General features: G+C 35.7%; 1 protein-coding gene across 1 annotated transcript in view; it reads left to right on the top strand.

Moving 5' to 3' along the window:
* The window catches only part of LOC150099067 (EF-hand domain-containing family member B-like), a 175142-nt gene that overhangs the window by 149997 nt on the left and 8783 nt on the right, over positions 1–16362 (top strand). The window lies entirely within an intron of this gene.

Genomic DNA, 16362 nt, shown 5'->3' on the forward strand with positions numbered 1-16362 from the left:
GATTTATCTTTGCGAGACCGAGACTTTTGAAAGCAGTACAACATTCTTCAGTGTATCAAGAATATTTCAACCGCATGGGAATGTGTAACAAAGAATTGTATGTCGGGAATTTGGAATTTGACTAATTCCAAATTCCAAATTTTAGACACTTTGAAAGTGTCTAAAATGTTATGCGAATATATTAATAAATATATGGCTGACATATGACCAGATCGACCTACGATCTGTCAGCCAGAACGAAAGTCGGTTGTAAGTCGACGACCAAGTGTGTGTGTGTGTGTGTGTGTGTGTGTGTGTGTGTGTGTGTGTGTGAGATAAAATTTGGTGAGGACCACGTTTTCTCGTATTATTTTTGAGATAATTTTTAATTCTTTGAATAAATCTATTGCATCTACATCAGATGAAAAATATCTTGTTGCCCTAATATGGCGCCTATCGCAATATGGCTGAACAAGCGCTCTGCATTAAGCAGCGCCGTGAGGCAGGCTGCCTCTATTCTACACCCTGTCGATGATACTGGTCCTTACTCTTCTTTCTTGCTTTCTTTCTTTCTTGTTCCTCTTGCTCCTTCCTACCCCTAATGCTATTAGAGTAGTTGAGGGCTAGAGGTAAAACTTTCCTATTATACTCTGTTTTTTCATCTCACACAGTGGGAGTCTGCTTTTCCTCCCAAAAGGCAGATTTGGAGGCCTTAAAGTAGCAGCCCCACCACTAAACTCACCCTGTGAAAGGTTAGTAGCCTATCCAGGGGAAATTTACAATTACTCGCAAAGCTCTGAATCAGAAAAATAGGATGGATTTAATTGGAATTGACCTAGCTAATGGACAGGGACTTCTCCTTGAAAAATTAAAAATAGCTACTTGGAATGTCCATGGAATCACACAAAATTGATGAGCCTAACAGAGAACTAAAAAATAGAAACATTGATATAGCAGCAATAACTGGGACAAAAAAGAAAAAGAAGGGATCTCAAATTCTGGAAGATAATGTCACACTCTTTTCCTGAGTTCCAGAAGACAAATTGGCTTCATCTGGGGTTACAATTTGGATTAATAACAAATGGAAAAACAAAATTTCAGATTATACTTGGGTATCAGGCAGAATAATCAAAGTTAGAATGAAAATTACGAATCAAACATTCAGTATTTTCAGAATTTATGCACCAGTAGATGGAAGAAACAGAAGAATTTTACGGAAAACTTCAGGAACGTATTGATGAAACAAATAAAAGTGAAGCAACACTTTTGATGAGATTTCAACCCTAGAGTGGGAAGTAACCCGATAACAGGATGCATTGGATCAGAGGAAGAATTGGGAAGCAAGAGGAACTAAATCAATAATAGATTACATTATTATTAACAACAAATTAAATAATAATATCAAGGATGCAAGGGTTTTTATAGGGAGCGAAACTGATAGTCATCACATGTTAGTTGAAGGCATATTTGAAATAAAAAGAACCAAATACTTCAAAAGAAAAAAAGATAAGAACCAACATTTAATAAACAGTTTAAAATTTACCTCCTAGAACAGGAGAGTATTAGAAACTTATATAAAAGCAGAATAAGAGATAAAACAAAACCAACCACTAACAGTATTGAAAATGACTGGAAAAAAAATAAAGGAAACCATACTAAATGCAGCAGAAGAAAGTTTAGGATACAAATCAAGGATAAACAAAAAACGGTGCAGAACTTGGAATGATGACTTAAAGGAATTAATCGAAAGGTAAAAATAGGTTTTTAAAATCTATTTGCATAGTAAAAACACTGCTGACTATATACAATATAAGAAACTACAGGCTGAAGTCAGGAAGCTTTCGAGAAGTATATGCAGAATAGAGTGGAGTAAATATGTTAAATCATTAGAGCAGGATATCACTGGACCACAAAGAATAGGTTTTAAAATTTTCAGGCAACTACAAACAGCAGAAAATGACCAATTAAGAAATAATCTAATTTCCAAAGAGGATTGGATAGAACACTCTAAAATATTGTGGAATGAAAAACAAGAAATAGAAAACAATGACAAAACTCACAAAATTGAAGATATCAGTATATAGGAAAGTACAGAAGCAATAGTAATGGAAGAATTAGAAAAAGAATTTAGCAAACTCAAGAAACAGAATGGGGCCTGGATGGAATATGCTTTGAGCTCTTTAAATATGCAGACAATAGCTTAAAAGAAAACCTACTTAAACTCTTCAATAATATCTGGAAATATCAAAAGATCCTAAAAGAATGGGAACTGGAGTAGTAATAAATATTCATAAAAAAGGTCCCAAGGACAAATGTGGGAATTTTAGAGGCATTACACTCTTAATAATAGCATCTCAACTATACAAACATCTCAAAGAACAGACTAATTAAATGTACAAAAAATTATTTAGAAGAAGAAGAACAGTGTGGTTTTAGAAGAGGGAGAGGATGCACAGATGCCTCTTTCACAATGCAATGGATCATAGAAAAAAGAAAAAAAAAATTAACCTCTCCACTTTCTTCTATTAATTGACTACGAAAAGGCATATGATAACTTGAACAGAAATCTACTCTGGAAAATATTACAAGACGATAAAATACCTCCTTAATTAATTAAAGCAATAAAAAGTGTATACAGAGAAACAAAAATTTGCATCAAATTTGCAGATGGAACATTATCAGAACCTATAACTATAAATAAAGGAGTAAGACAAGACTGTGGCTTATCTCCAATCCCATTCAACATTTATATAAACAGAATCCTAAAAGAAGCAACTATCAAAGATGTTATTAAACTACAAATAATATACAGCTAAATACGATACTTTATGCAGATAATCTAGTACTAATTTCAAATTCAGAAGATAAACTCCAAATTGCAACTAGCCATCTAAATGAAATAGCAAAAAAAATTTCAAATGAAAATCTCTGAAACAAAAACAAAAGCTATGGCAATGTGTGGAAACACTATTCTAAAAGTCAAAATTATGCTTAACAGTAAAATAATAGAAGAAGTTACAGAATTCAAATTAGGAAATATAATCTCGCAATACAATACTGATTCATAATTGGAAGCAAGACTACAAATTTACAATAGAATGAATGGCATAATTAAAAGAAATTTTGGAAAACAAATGACTAAAGAAACTCAATTAAGATTACATAATATGACCTCAAAAGCATCTCTCAAATTTGGAAGTGAAACTTGGATTCTAAAACAAAGAAACAGATAAATATTGGAAGCAGCATAGATGAAATTTCTAAGACCTCCCCTGGGACTCACTAGATTAGATAAAAAGAAACACATAGAAATAAGAGAACGATTAGATACAAAAAAAAAAAAAAAAAAAAAACATTATACAAGAAATAGAAGAATACCAGCAAAATTGGCTACACCACATAGAAAGGATGAATAACAATAGGATTCCTAAACTGGCACTAGAATATACCTAGAAGAAGAAGAGACCGTGGACATCTAAGATCAAGATTGAAAGATCAACTTCATCTGCAGAGCAGGAATAGGACATAAAAACCTATACCTAAATTGTTCAGACGATGCCCTTGAGATTTCAGTCCTAATTTCATCTTCTTTCCTGCCATTCTCTGTGATCAAGTGTCCAAGGTATATATATATATATGTTTGCACTTGTTCTAATTTATTTCCTTTTCTCTTGATGTTTATTTTAGTTATTTCCTTTTCCCTTGAAATTACCATGATTTTTGTCTTTTTATAGTTGAAACTGAGGTCATATGGTTCACTGCACTTGAGGGTTTCATCTATAAGAATCTTGAGGTCATATTTGTTTTCAGCTAGAAGAACAGTGTCATTTGCATATCTTAGGTTATTAATACTAGGTATTAATTCTGGGAAAATTCCCATGTTACTCCTCTAAAATAAACCATTATTTTAATGGCTAATATAGCCTATTTTTGTTTTAGGAGTGCCCCTTTTTTTACATGTCATTGGCTCTTTACCCAAAATCTTAGGGCATTACTGAAGTGTTATAAAATAAAGTTTTATAATACTTCAGTAATGCCCTAAGATTTTGGGTAAAGAGCCAATGACATTGTAAAAAAAAAAAAATAGGCTATATTAGCCATTAAAATAATAATTAGGTTATTAATATTACTGTCCCCTATAGCGATTCCTTTGAGGTTACTAATTTTATTAAATATTTCTTTTGTGTATAGGTTAAAGAGAATCAGAGACAAGACAGCCTTGTCTCGCACACCTTTCTGAACTGGGAATTCTTCTGACTTGTTGAACATTTAATCTCAAAGATGCAATCTGTTCCTGGTAAAGATTAGTTATTAGCCTAATGTCTTTTCCATCCATGCCTATTTTTGAAAGGATTTTAATTAATTGCTCATGTTGAACATTGTCAAATGCCTTTTTTGTAATCTATGAAGCAGAAGTGCACATCTTTTTGTTTTTCTAGATATCTTTCTATGATGCTTCTGATGTTAAAAATATCTTCTCTTGCTCTTACATTTTCCTTGAAGCCACTTTATGTATTATTTATTTCTATGTTTATTTTTCTTTTTCTTTCAAGAATAACAAGAACTTTCTTTCAAGAACATATAAGAGGACTTTTGATACTTGACTAATGAGGCTAATTGTCCTGAAGTCTTCTCATCTTGTAGCTTTTGTTTTTTTGGGATTTGGAATTGAGTGATTCATATCTTTGGGTAGAAATCCAGTCTCGTATATCTTATTGCATAATTTTGTTAGGAATTTCAGTCCTCCCTCTAGAGTCCTCAATCATTCTGCTGAGATATTATCTGTTCCTGCAGCTTTATGTGGTTTTAGTTTTCTGATGGCATTTTCACCATCACAAAGTAAAATGGATAGGCCTTTTAAATCTGTCTGTTCGGGAATATTATTTCTTTGTTGCTTGTATAATTGCCTTGTGTATTCAATCCATTTTTTCCATGACTTCTTTCTTACCCATTAGAATATGGTGTCTTGAATCTCTAATCACACTTGCCTGTATTTGTCCTGCTTGTCATTTATCTTATGTTTTCATGCATTTCTATGCTTCTGTGCCTTTCTATCAAGGTTTTCTATGTCTGTACATTTGTTCCTAATCCATTCCTCTTTGGCTTTCCTGCATTCATTTTTTATTTCTTTGTTCCATCAACTCTAATATTTTTTCATTTATCCAAGGTTTATTCCTTTTCCTTTTTAATTGTGAGAGCATATTTTTGGCTGCTTTGTTGATGCTATTTTTGAATGTTTGCCAGTTCATGTTAATTTCATCATCTGTGTGAGTTGTAGTGTCAGACTTGTTAAGGGATTTTGTAAATTCTTTTATTACTATTATTATTATTATTGTTCCGGGAAACTCCAAGGAGTCGACAGACTCATCGAGGGAGGCCCTAACATCATGTCTGGAACAACTATTCAACATTCACACAGTATCTATCATATCTTGCCTTGAACTCATTCACGGTCGTAGCACCCCCAACAGACTCTGGAAGCTTATTCCACTCATTCACCACTCTCCAAGTAAAAAACCTAGCTCTAACACCCTTGTCAACCATGCTCTTGCCCAGCTTCCATGCATGGCCCCTAGTCCTCCCACCACCACTAGTCATATTTTCAAAAATATCTTCTGGATCAATCTTATAAAAACCCTTCAGTAATTTGAATGTCTCAATCATATTACCCCTCCTTCGCCTATCGTCCAATTTCTGCAACCCACAAATCCTCAACCTATTCTCATAAGGTTCATTCCACAGTCCTGCTATCATCTTGGTCACTCGTCTCTGGACCCTCTCCACTTCCTCCCCATCACGAAGAAACCCTGGTGCCCATAACTGTGCACAGAAGTCCAGATGGGGCCTTATCAAGGCTCGATACAGAGGAACAACAACTTGTTTGTCTCTGCATGTTAAAGTATTTTTCATAAGCCAAGTGATTTGGTGAGCTGTTTTAGTCACTTTTGCAATGTGCCCCCTAAACTTCAACTACCTATCCACCAGCACTCCCAAATCCCTGGCCTCATCAATCTCCTGGAGTACGGTTCCACCAATGCGATATACTGCTGCTGTTCTTTTCACCCCAAAGTGCATAACCTTACACTTTGCCACATTAAACTGACATCCATTTTTTCTTAGCCCAGTCCTCCAAACTATCCAAATCATCCTGTAAAATTTTGACATCCTGTGCACTCACAATTGCTCTACCCAACTTTGCATCATCAGCAAACAAGTGAACACTTCCTCTCAAATCTTTTCCAATATCATTGATGAACAAATTGAAAAGCAGTGGTCCAAGAACAGAGCCCTGCGGCACTCCACTAGTCACAAGACGTCTTTTTGACTCCACTCCTGAATAAACCACTCTCTGGTATCTCTCCTTCAACCACCCTCCTATCCATCTTACCAACCCTATATCTATCCCCATCTGCTCCAGTTTACTGATTAGAGTTCCATGTGGTATCCTGTCAAAAGCCTTGGCAAGGTCCAGTAGTATCACTGTAAACCCATTACCCCTATCCAGTTCAGCCATCACTGTGTTATAAAACGTGAGCAAGTTACTGAGGCATGATCTACCCTTCACAAAACCATGTTGTCCCCCATACAATATCCCGTTTTCATCTATCCAATCCTGTATTCTTTTCTTGACTAATTTCTCTAAGACCTTGACAATGATTCCTGATATGCTAATCGGTCGGTAATTTACAACAGCAATCTTGGAACCACCTTTATGCAGTGGAACTATTTTCCCCTCCTTCCACCCGCTCGGGACTAACCCGGACCCGAGACTCAAATTAAACAAAACGATCAAGGGTACTGACAATTCTTTAGCTGCTTCTCGTACTACACGAGCTGGTATACCATCCAATCCCACAGATGTATTGACATTGAGGTTATGCAATAGACTACTCACCTCCACTTCATTCACCACAATTCCCGTATAATCTACTGGTTTATTCGTTTCTGCAATGTCACCACCTGGATGATATTAGTTAAAGACAAGAAGTTAAAGACAGCTATAAAGCTGTCTTTAACTTCTTGGTTGTTAAGCGAGTCTGAATTATAGGTTTCACTTATGAGTTGGTTGGCTTGGTATCTTAAATTTTATTTTGATTTTTGCAATCACTAGGTTGTGGTCCGATCCTATGTCTGCTCTAGGATATGTTTTTGTTTGTGTTATTCCATTTCAGAATCTTTTGTTTATTATTATATAATCAATTTGGTTTCTATAGATGTGCCCAGGGCTTTTCCATGTATATAGTCTTCTGGGAGGATGTTTAAATAATGTGTTTGCAATTGTTAGGGTCACTGGTTTCACAGAATTGAATCAATTTTTCACCTCTTTCATTCCTAATTCCAAGCCCTTGGTTTTCCATGCAAAATAAGATTTTTTTCTTAACCCATTTTTGCTTTTAGGTTGCTTCATTATAATAATATCATCTGACTCAGCACTAGAGATTGCAGTTTGGATGTCTTCATAAAACCATTCCAACTCTTCATCTGGATGGTCTTGAGTTGATGCATACGCTTAGATAATATACAAGTTAAATGGTTGTGCAGCTCCCACTGATGAGACCTCATTGAAGGTCGAAACCGGTCCGGGTAGTGGCCCCTTGCCTTTAATAGATAGCATCATACATCCACACACACACACACACACACACACACACACAAAGCCAAGCTAAATTACATTTCACACAGTATGCTGAAGAGACAATGATTTGATCAACAGTTATTCTACTGGCCTGACCTCTAATGAAAATAAAATAAAATTACAATAAATAAATGAAATAAAATAAATTAACTACATCAAAAAGCTATATTCCTAAGGCAACATCAGAGAAACATTCTTTCATATAGATAGTTTTGTTACAGTAAAACAGATGTCCTAATTTAACATAGATTTAAGATCCTGGATTATCTATGGTCATATTTATAATTAACTCTTAAGAAGGAAGTTTTGGGTAGAATATGTTCCTTCCATATACTTGGGATTTTTAGACCATCATTATTGTTAAGATTAGGGTGATTGATAAGAATATCACAGGCCTCCTTAAATTTACATTCATACCATATTTTGGTGTGATGAAAAGCACCTGTTGTTTGCATCACACCGAAACGTGGTATGAACGTAAATTTAAGGAGGCCTGTGACATTCTTATCAATCACCCTAATCTTAACAATAATGATGGTCTAAAAATCCTAAACATATGGAAAGCACATATTCTACCCCCACTTAACCTTTCACCCTAAAAGTTAATTATAAATAGGACCATAGATTATCCAGGTTCCTAAATCTAATATAACAATTGTCATGTTAAACTGGGATATGTAACAAAAATATCTATATGAAAGAATGTTTCTCTGATGTTGTGTTAAATAGAATATAGCTTTGATGTAGTTAATTTATTTTATTTCATTTATTTATTATAATTTTTTTTTAATTTTAATTTTTATATTCACTAGAGGTCAGGCCAGTAGAATAACTGTTGATCAAATCATTGTCTGTTAAGCATGCTATGTGAAATATAATTTAGCTTCTCTCTCTCTCTCTCTCTCTCTCTCTCTCTCTCTCTCTATATATATATATATATATATATATATATGTGTGTGTGTGTCTATATATATATGTGTGTGTGTATACACTCCAGATGATGACCTTAATATGAAGATCGAAATGTCAGGAAATTAAACTAATTATGACACAGTTGCAGAGTCCATAATTTGTATAAAAAGTGATTTTTTTTCTTATTATTATGCCTGTATCTGTTCACCTCACTTCACTTATACCTTCAACATCTACCTTCATCACTTGTAATTCTTGGATTAAGTTGTCTAATTTGTCCACCTCATAGAGTGTATACTGACGTTCCACGTTACTATTTTCAAAAGATGGCTCCTGTTTTTCAGACAAGTTACAATTCCCGGTGTCAAGCTCTTCTTCATAGAAAACATAATCATTGTCAAAAAGTGTAACTTACATGTTAAGTAATTCTTGTATGATATAATTTTGTATTTCCCTTTCGTTTATTTTGATTATAGCACATGCTATACATAATTATTTCAAATTTATTGACTAAATTTAATAAATTTAGTTTAATCCTTTATCCAAGTGTGAGCAAACAAAGTTTGCGCCTGAAAATATCTTCAGGACTGGGGTAAGGCAGTACAACACCGGGCAACTCGTAGCAAAGGTGGAGCAAACTAACATCACTCCTATCTCAGTATCTCCCATAATACAAAACACAACTCCTTGTGGATATGTATAATGTTATGCATTAAGGGAAGAGCCACTACCCAGACTAGTTTTGACTTTTAATGAGGTCTCTTCAGTGGGAGCCAGGCCCAGAGGTGGAGATACCAGGCAGAAGCAATGGCAGGTCATCTTTACATATAGGAGTTGCCAAATGGTGTGCCACCTTTTTATTAAATTACTCTGGATTTAGAGAAAGATGTTGAAAATTTATTTTTCACTTGGTTAGACTATAATAAATTTAGTTTAATCCTTTATCCAAGTGTGAGCAAACAAAGTTTGCGCCTGAAAATATCTTCATGACTGGGGTAAGGTAGTACAACACCAGGCAACTCGTAGCAAAGGTGGAGCAAACTAACATCACTCCTATCTCAGTATCTCCCATAATGTAAAACATCTCCTTGTGGATATGTATAATGTTGTGCATTTAGGGAAGGGCCACTACCCAGACTAGTTTCGACCTTTATCGAGGTCTCTTCAGTGGGTCTCTTGCATTATGGGAGATACTGAGATATGAGCGATGTTAGTTTGCCCCACCTTTGCAAGGAGTGTCCTGGTGTTGTACCACCTTACTCCAGTCCTGAAGATACTTTCAGGCGCAAACTTTGTTTGCTCACACTTGCATAAAGGATTAAACTGAATTTATTATAGTCTTACCAAGTGAAAAATAAACTTTCAACATCTTTCTCTAAATCCAGAGTAATTTAATAAAAAGGTGGTACACTGTTTGGCAACTCCTATAGGTAAAGATGACCTGCCATTGCTTCTGCCTGGTATCTCCACCTCTGGGTAGTGGCCCTTCCCTTAATGCATAACATTATACATATCCACAAGGAGTTGTGTTTTGCATTATGGGAGATACTGAGATAGGAGTGATGTTAGTTTGCTCCACCTTTGCTACGAGTTGCCCGGTGTTGTACTACCTTACCCCAGTCCTAAGATATTTTCAGGCACAAACTTTGTTTGCTCACACCTGGATAAAGGATTAAACTAAATTTATTATAGTCTAACCAAGTGAAAAATGAATAAATTTAATTGATAACATGATGCCATCATGGGACTCATATTTTTTGGTATTTCTTTCAGAAGGAACTTAGTTGAAACTCCTTCAACTAAGTTCCTTCAAATTGCGTGTAGTTTTTGTGCAAAACAGTCATTAAGTTTTCGGTGCCTTGAAGTATTTACCACCGCAGTAAGATTCCATTTTTTCCTGTTTTTACTCTTTCCATTGAACTATCAGTCGTATTAATGTAAGTTGGTAAATACAGCTTTCCCTTGCTTAGTGTGGTTTTGCTTAATGCGGATTTGATTATCGCGGCGAAATTAATTGCGGCAATCCCTTGATGTACGCGGCAAGAGTTTTGATTAATGCACCTTTAACCCTGAGGAACTCGCAGCTGATCTGACAGATACAAGCAAAATGTTTAATATAAATATTCTTACACAATTCATTGTATAGCTTGGAGGTCATGAGTAGCTGTGCATTCACATGTTACGAGTGATATTCCACATTGTTTTTTGCTGTCAGTTTGGTTTAACACATGTTATGTAAAGTTTTGTGATATTTGACAGTAAACTGTATCTGAGAGATACTGCGGCCTCTGATGTATAGTATGGTTTAGTTTTTTTTTTTTTATTCTTTGTTCAATAATTTTTAGATTTTAACTGAAATAAATAAATCATCATGTATTACAAAAAAGAGCCAAAGACTTATTTATCATTCATGTCCTCTAGGAGATGTGCTTTACATTTATGAAAAATACTAAGGAAAGTGATCTGGATCTTACTCCACCTTTACTACGAGTTGCCCATAAGGTTATTTATGCTTGCATCAGCCGAAACTTTTAGTTTCTATATATTCGGCACGAAATTCTAGTAGTTTCTCTATTCGGCTTTGAAATTATGTTGGATTCAATATCCACTTAATTTGTACCATCATGTATTATATTTGCAGTGTTTTTTTCTTTATGTTTTCTTACTTGTATGCCGAAGTATGGTGAGTCATTTTGCTTGTTATCGTAGAATTTATGCCGATAAGAAAAAAACTATAACTGCTCAAATGACTCTTGATAACTTCTTTTGATAGAAAAATTGCAGTAAATATTGTAGGTACAAGCATTTATTAAACATTTACTTTGCATTCATTTTTTATCTTTCCTAAAAGAGTACCATGTAAAACGAATTATTAATACAGTAATCGATCATGGATGAATTGTAATTTTTACCATTGATTATTAGATTTGATTAATGCGATTTTGATATACGCTGTAACGTTGAGGGGTTAATTAACTGCGTTAATCGAGGGATACCTGTATATTATTATTCCATCTAGATGGATGACTGAGTGGAAACAATATGCTAATCTCATATCCTGTTGTTTCTCATAGCACAAGCATGTGCATAGTTCATCACTTAGTTGAGGAGACACTGTGATAGTGTATATAGTTTGCCAGAGGATGAAGATCATGTCAGAATTTTAACATGGTAGTAGAGAAAAAGATAATTTTTGATATAAATTATTAGAGTATTTGTTCTGAATTTGTAAGGAATTTGTCTGGTTAGATCATAATTGTATGTGAATAATTTGTTTTGAGTTTTTTATGTTTTTAATATATCTTGTACTGTGATTTCATAATGGCAGCTATTGTAAGTCTGTTTTGCTGATAGGTTATCACTCAGTCCACCAATATTCAAGAACTACGTTTTACACTGTATACTACAAGGTTTTGTGGCATGTGGTACTTATGATTTGCATCCCTGAAGGTAGAAATATGGTAGGTAAGATATAAGAGGTAAATACCATTGTGGTTCTAAACTAATCTGATTACACAGGTAAGCTTGCCTCTTTACTTTCAAATTGGTCTACCTATCTCATTATAGAATATGATCCCACCAGCTCCCAAATCAGAACGCTCCATAGGCTCCTTAAGAAGGTTACTTCTTGGACTGTGGAAGTGACTAACAGACTAAAACCTTTTAACTCTAGACCCCCCCCCCCCAGATATATGGACTACCAAAAATCCATAAGCAAAATGTACCATTATGTCCCGTTGTGGATAGCACTGATTTCCCCACATATAAATTAGCCAAACATTTAGCCAAAGTGCTTACACAATATACTGGCAGCACACCTTCACACTTAAAAAAACTCGGCCTACTTTAAAGCAAGTATAGAAACCTCTCACTCCAATACACTGAACATAATGGTCAATTTTGATGTATCCTCCTTCTCCTTCGCCAATGTCCCACTCAAAGATACTTTAGACCTCATCCAAGCCAAATTTCCTCCTGATTTCTCAACCCTATTTCAGTTCACTATGAACTTAGGCTATTTCATTTGGCAACGAAAATTGTACAATTAGATAGAAGGGACAGCCATGGATTCTCTACTCTCTCTACCTCTGGCCAATGGAGACCTTTGAAGAAAAAGCCTTAAACTCTGCTCCACATAAACCCACTATTTGGCTCTGCTATGTGGATGATGTGTTTGCAATTTGGTTGCATGGCCTGGATACACTCCACAATTTTGTGACACGCTTAAACAATCAACACCCCGGGATCCAGTTACCTTGGAAAAGAAAAATAACAGTTTCCCTTTACTAGACACTGATGAATCCTTGACTTTCTCTGTTTACAGAAAACCTACACACACACAGGTAGATACATTCACCAGCAGTCATCACCCCCCCCCCCCAACAATGTGGGATTATAAAAACTCTATATAACAGGGAAAATCAATTCATATAACAATGCCATAACATCAATCACTTCAGATAACAATGTCCTAACTACTGAACTTGACCATATCCTTAACACCTTCTTAGCCCCCCCACAAATCCAAAAAATATTAAAACAAGTTAACCACAAACCCCCACTCTCCAACTTCATAACAGTGATTACTCTCAATCACTCTATCACCAATCCATATATCCAGGGTACATCTGAAAAAGTAAAAAAAATCCTAAGAAAATATGACTACACGACTAGTTACAAACTATGTAAGAAATTGGTATCTCTTATCCACTCCACCAAAGACCAGTCACTTCCCCCAGACCTACCTGGAGTATACCAAGTCCTTTGCAGTTGCAAACTGTCCTATGGCCAAACAGGCAGGACAGCCAATATCAGGATATCCAAACACAAGTATTACATCTGGTTCCACCGATACAGCCAATCAGGACACTTGCTCACCATGCATTGGACACCCACCACAGAATACGCTGAAGAAGGCCACTTTATTACATTGCAGCAAGTACGAGTATGAAAGATTATTCCTTGAATCAGCTTCAGCCCTGAAAAATTTCCCAAATATCAACAAATTTTGATGCATGAGACTGCCCCAAATTTGAGAAGCTTACATTCTGAGATCATCAGTCCAACAGCCAAGACAACCCAATTTATCCCATAGGGTGCACCTTTAGGACTCTAGGACTGATTTCAGTTACCTTTCTTCAGCCTCGTTTGCTTAGTGTGAGTTCCTGCATGCACATATCATTGTTTTGTGAACCTTGAAGATAGCAATGTAACATTGCTGAAAGATAGGTAGTTATTTATTGAAGTTTCTATAATTAATAATTTACTTTACATTGTCATTTCCTAAAAAATTGGAAGTATGTCTAACCAACATATACGTTTATCTACAAGAATTAGGTAAGAGATTGGGGAATGTATTTTTGCATAAAATTTATAAAATGGGAATTCCTCAGCGACAGATATCAGCATTAGTTTAAATGGCTGTGGTAGCAGTCAGAAAGGAGTGAATGCCAGCCAAAGAGATGTGAGTAACATGAGTATCACCTTTATATCTTTCTCATCTTTACAAAGGTAAAGGTGAGGAAGATGAGATTATGTGGAAATGGATATTGCATCAGAGAATGTAATAAATTTAAAGGATGGTAACAATTGGGTAGGAAACTGTCAAATGAGAGTAGGTTGCTTGGAGAGAGGTAGATATACTGAGAGAAGAAATGGAATATATGAAAATTGAGTTCAGAAGCTCAAAAGAAGACATTAAGAGACTGGAAAAGCTAGCTGATTTAAAGGAAGCGAACAAGAGTGTGAGTGAGACTGGAATGTTGATGTTATGGGAATGATAGAAGGAAAGAGAATAGGAGAACCAGAATGACTGGGAAAGTGAGATTGTACAGAAGCTAGGGATGGAAAGACAACAGTAAGGCAGGAGTGCAAGGAGAGAGACAGAGGGGGGATACAGGTGAGCAAGAAATGAATGGAGCAGCAAGAGGTGTGATGCATGGAGATTCAGTGATTCATGGAGTGCAAAATAGAATGCTAGAGGAGTATGCTTGCCTGGAGCAGTGATAGAGAGTGTGACTGTTGCAAGTACTGTCTGATCACAGATTATTGTTATTATTACCCCAAAACCTCATGGAGTCAAAGACTCATCTGGAAGGTCCTTTTATCACACACACATCTCATCATACCGTGTCTTAAACACACTCAAACTCCTTGCAGACACCACATCTTAGGCAAAGCATTCCAATCATTCACAACTCTGCACGAACAAACCTGCCTCTCACTTCCCTACTCACACCCTCTTTATACAGTTTCCAGGGATGACCTCTGGTTCTCCCCTGATCTTCCACTATTCTCTGTAGAACTTCTCCACCATTGATATTATGACATCCCCTTACCAACTTGTAGGTCTCTGTCATATCTCCCCTCTTCCTCATCTCCACCAGACTCAGCAAATTACATCTTCTCAATCTTTCCTCATACTCAACATTCCAGAGGTCAGAAACTACCTTAGTCAGTCGCCTTTGGACCCTTTCAAACATCTCTTCATCCTTCTGAAAACCCGGTGACCAAATCTGGGCACAATAGTCCATGTGTGGACTAATCAAAGCCTTATACAACGGAACAAAAATCTCCCTACTTCTACACGTCAGTGTCCTCCGCATCATTCCCAGAAGCCTTTATGTTGTCTTCACAATTTTGGCAATGTGTCCCCTAAATTTTAGATCCTTATCCACTATCACCCCAGATCTCTTATTTCCTCTACCTCCAACAATATATTCTCACCAAGCATAAATTCTGCATCCCATCTTTGTTTTCTCTAGTCTTTGTTCAAGTGTTTTACTTCTGACCCAGATACAAGACCCTCAGCTGGCAATGTGCAAGATTATTCAATTCATGTTGAAGGCGAGAAAGGAATAAGTCGATGTATGAATAATTACCAACATGTGAAATCGCATGCTTTATACATAAATTTTCCAACTGTTGTACAAGCAAAATAGTTCATCATCATCAGGGTGTACAGGATATGATAGTATTACATGAAAAATTTCCATCATTACTAACTTCCTATCTACAATTTTCCTCCAAATCAATCTATTACTTGTCAAGGCTCCAACATTGTCAGATCTTATATTTCTATCTTCTCAGGCACTTTTTGTCATATCAATCCACCTATATCTTCATCTTCCTCTGTGTCTTTTTCCTACCAACCTGACAGAGAACACTTGTTTTGCTAATCTTTCCTCTCCCATTCTATTTAAGTGACCTGAGATTAGCTCTGCTAACACATTCCTGGATGCTGACAACATCAAGTTCTTTCCTAATATACTCATTTTAACATGATATTGCCATTGATGCCATCTGTTCATGCCTATAATCTTTCTCAGGACTCTCATATCTGCGGTCTCTAGTCTTTGGTCAAACATTTTACTTTTGACCCAGCTCTGAGATCCATAAGTTAAAACTCGTTTGAACACTGTCTTGTATACAGCTAATTTAGTGTTCTGACTAATTTCTCTCTTATTCTATATGAATTTATTCAATTGAATTTCTACCATACCAGCTTTGTTGATTCTATTGTCTGTTTCCATATTTAATTTACCATCTTCACTAAAAATCATGCCTAAGTAGTTGAAAGGTTTACTTGTTCTATAGGTTCTCCATTGACAATGCAGTTGATAATTTTCAATATTTCTGCCTATTTTCATTATCTTTGCCTTTTTAATGCTGACCTTCATACCATATCTACAACAGTTATTCACTTTAGTCAGGTAATCTTGCAGACTTGTAGTAGATTTATTTAGAAGTATAACATCATCTGCATAAAGCAAAGAGCTGACATTAACATCTCCAATTTTGATATCAGGTTTAATACCACTTTCCTTCATAATGTG

This window comes from Typopeltis vanoorti, chromosome 15 (assembly GCF_054136105.1).
Source record: "Typopeltis vanoorti isolate ZY-2024b chromosome 15, IOZ_Tvanoo_1.0, whole genome shotgun sequence".
Classification (NCBI taxonomy): domain Eukaryota; kingdom Metazoa; phylum Arthropoda; class Arachnida; order Uropygi; family Thelyphonidae; genus Typopeltis; species Typopeltis vanoorti.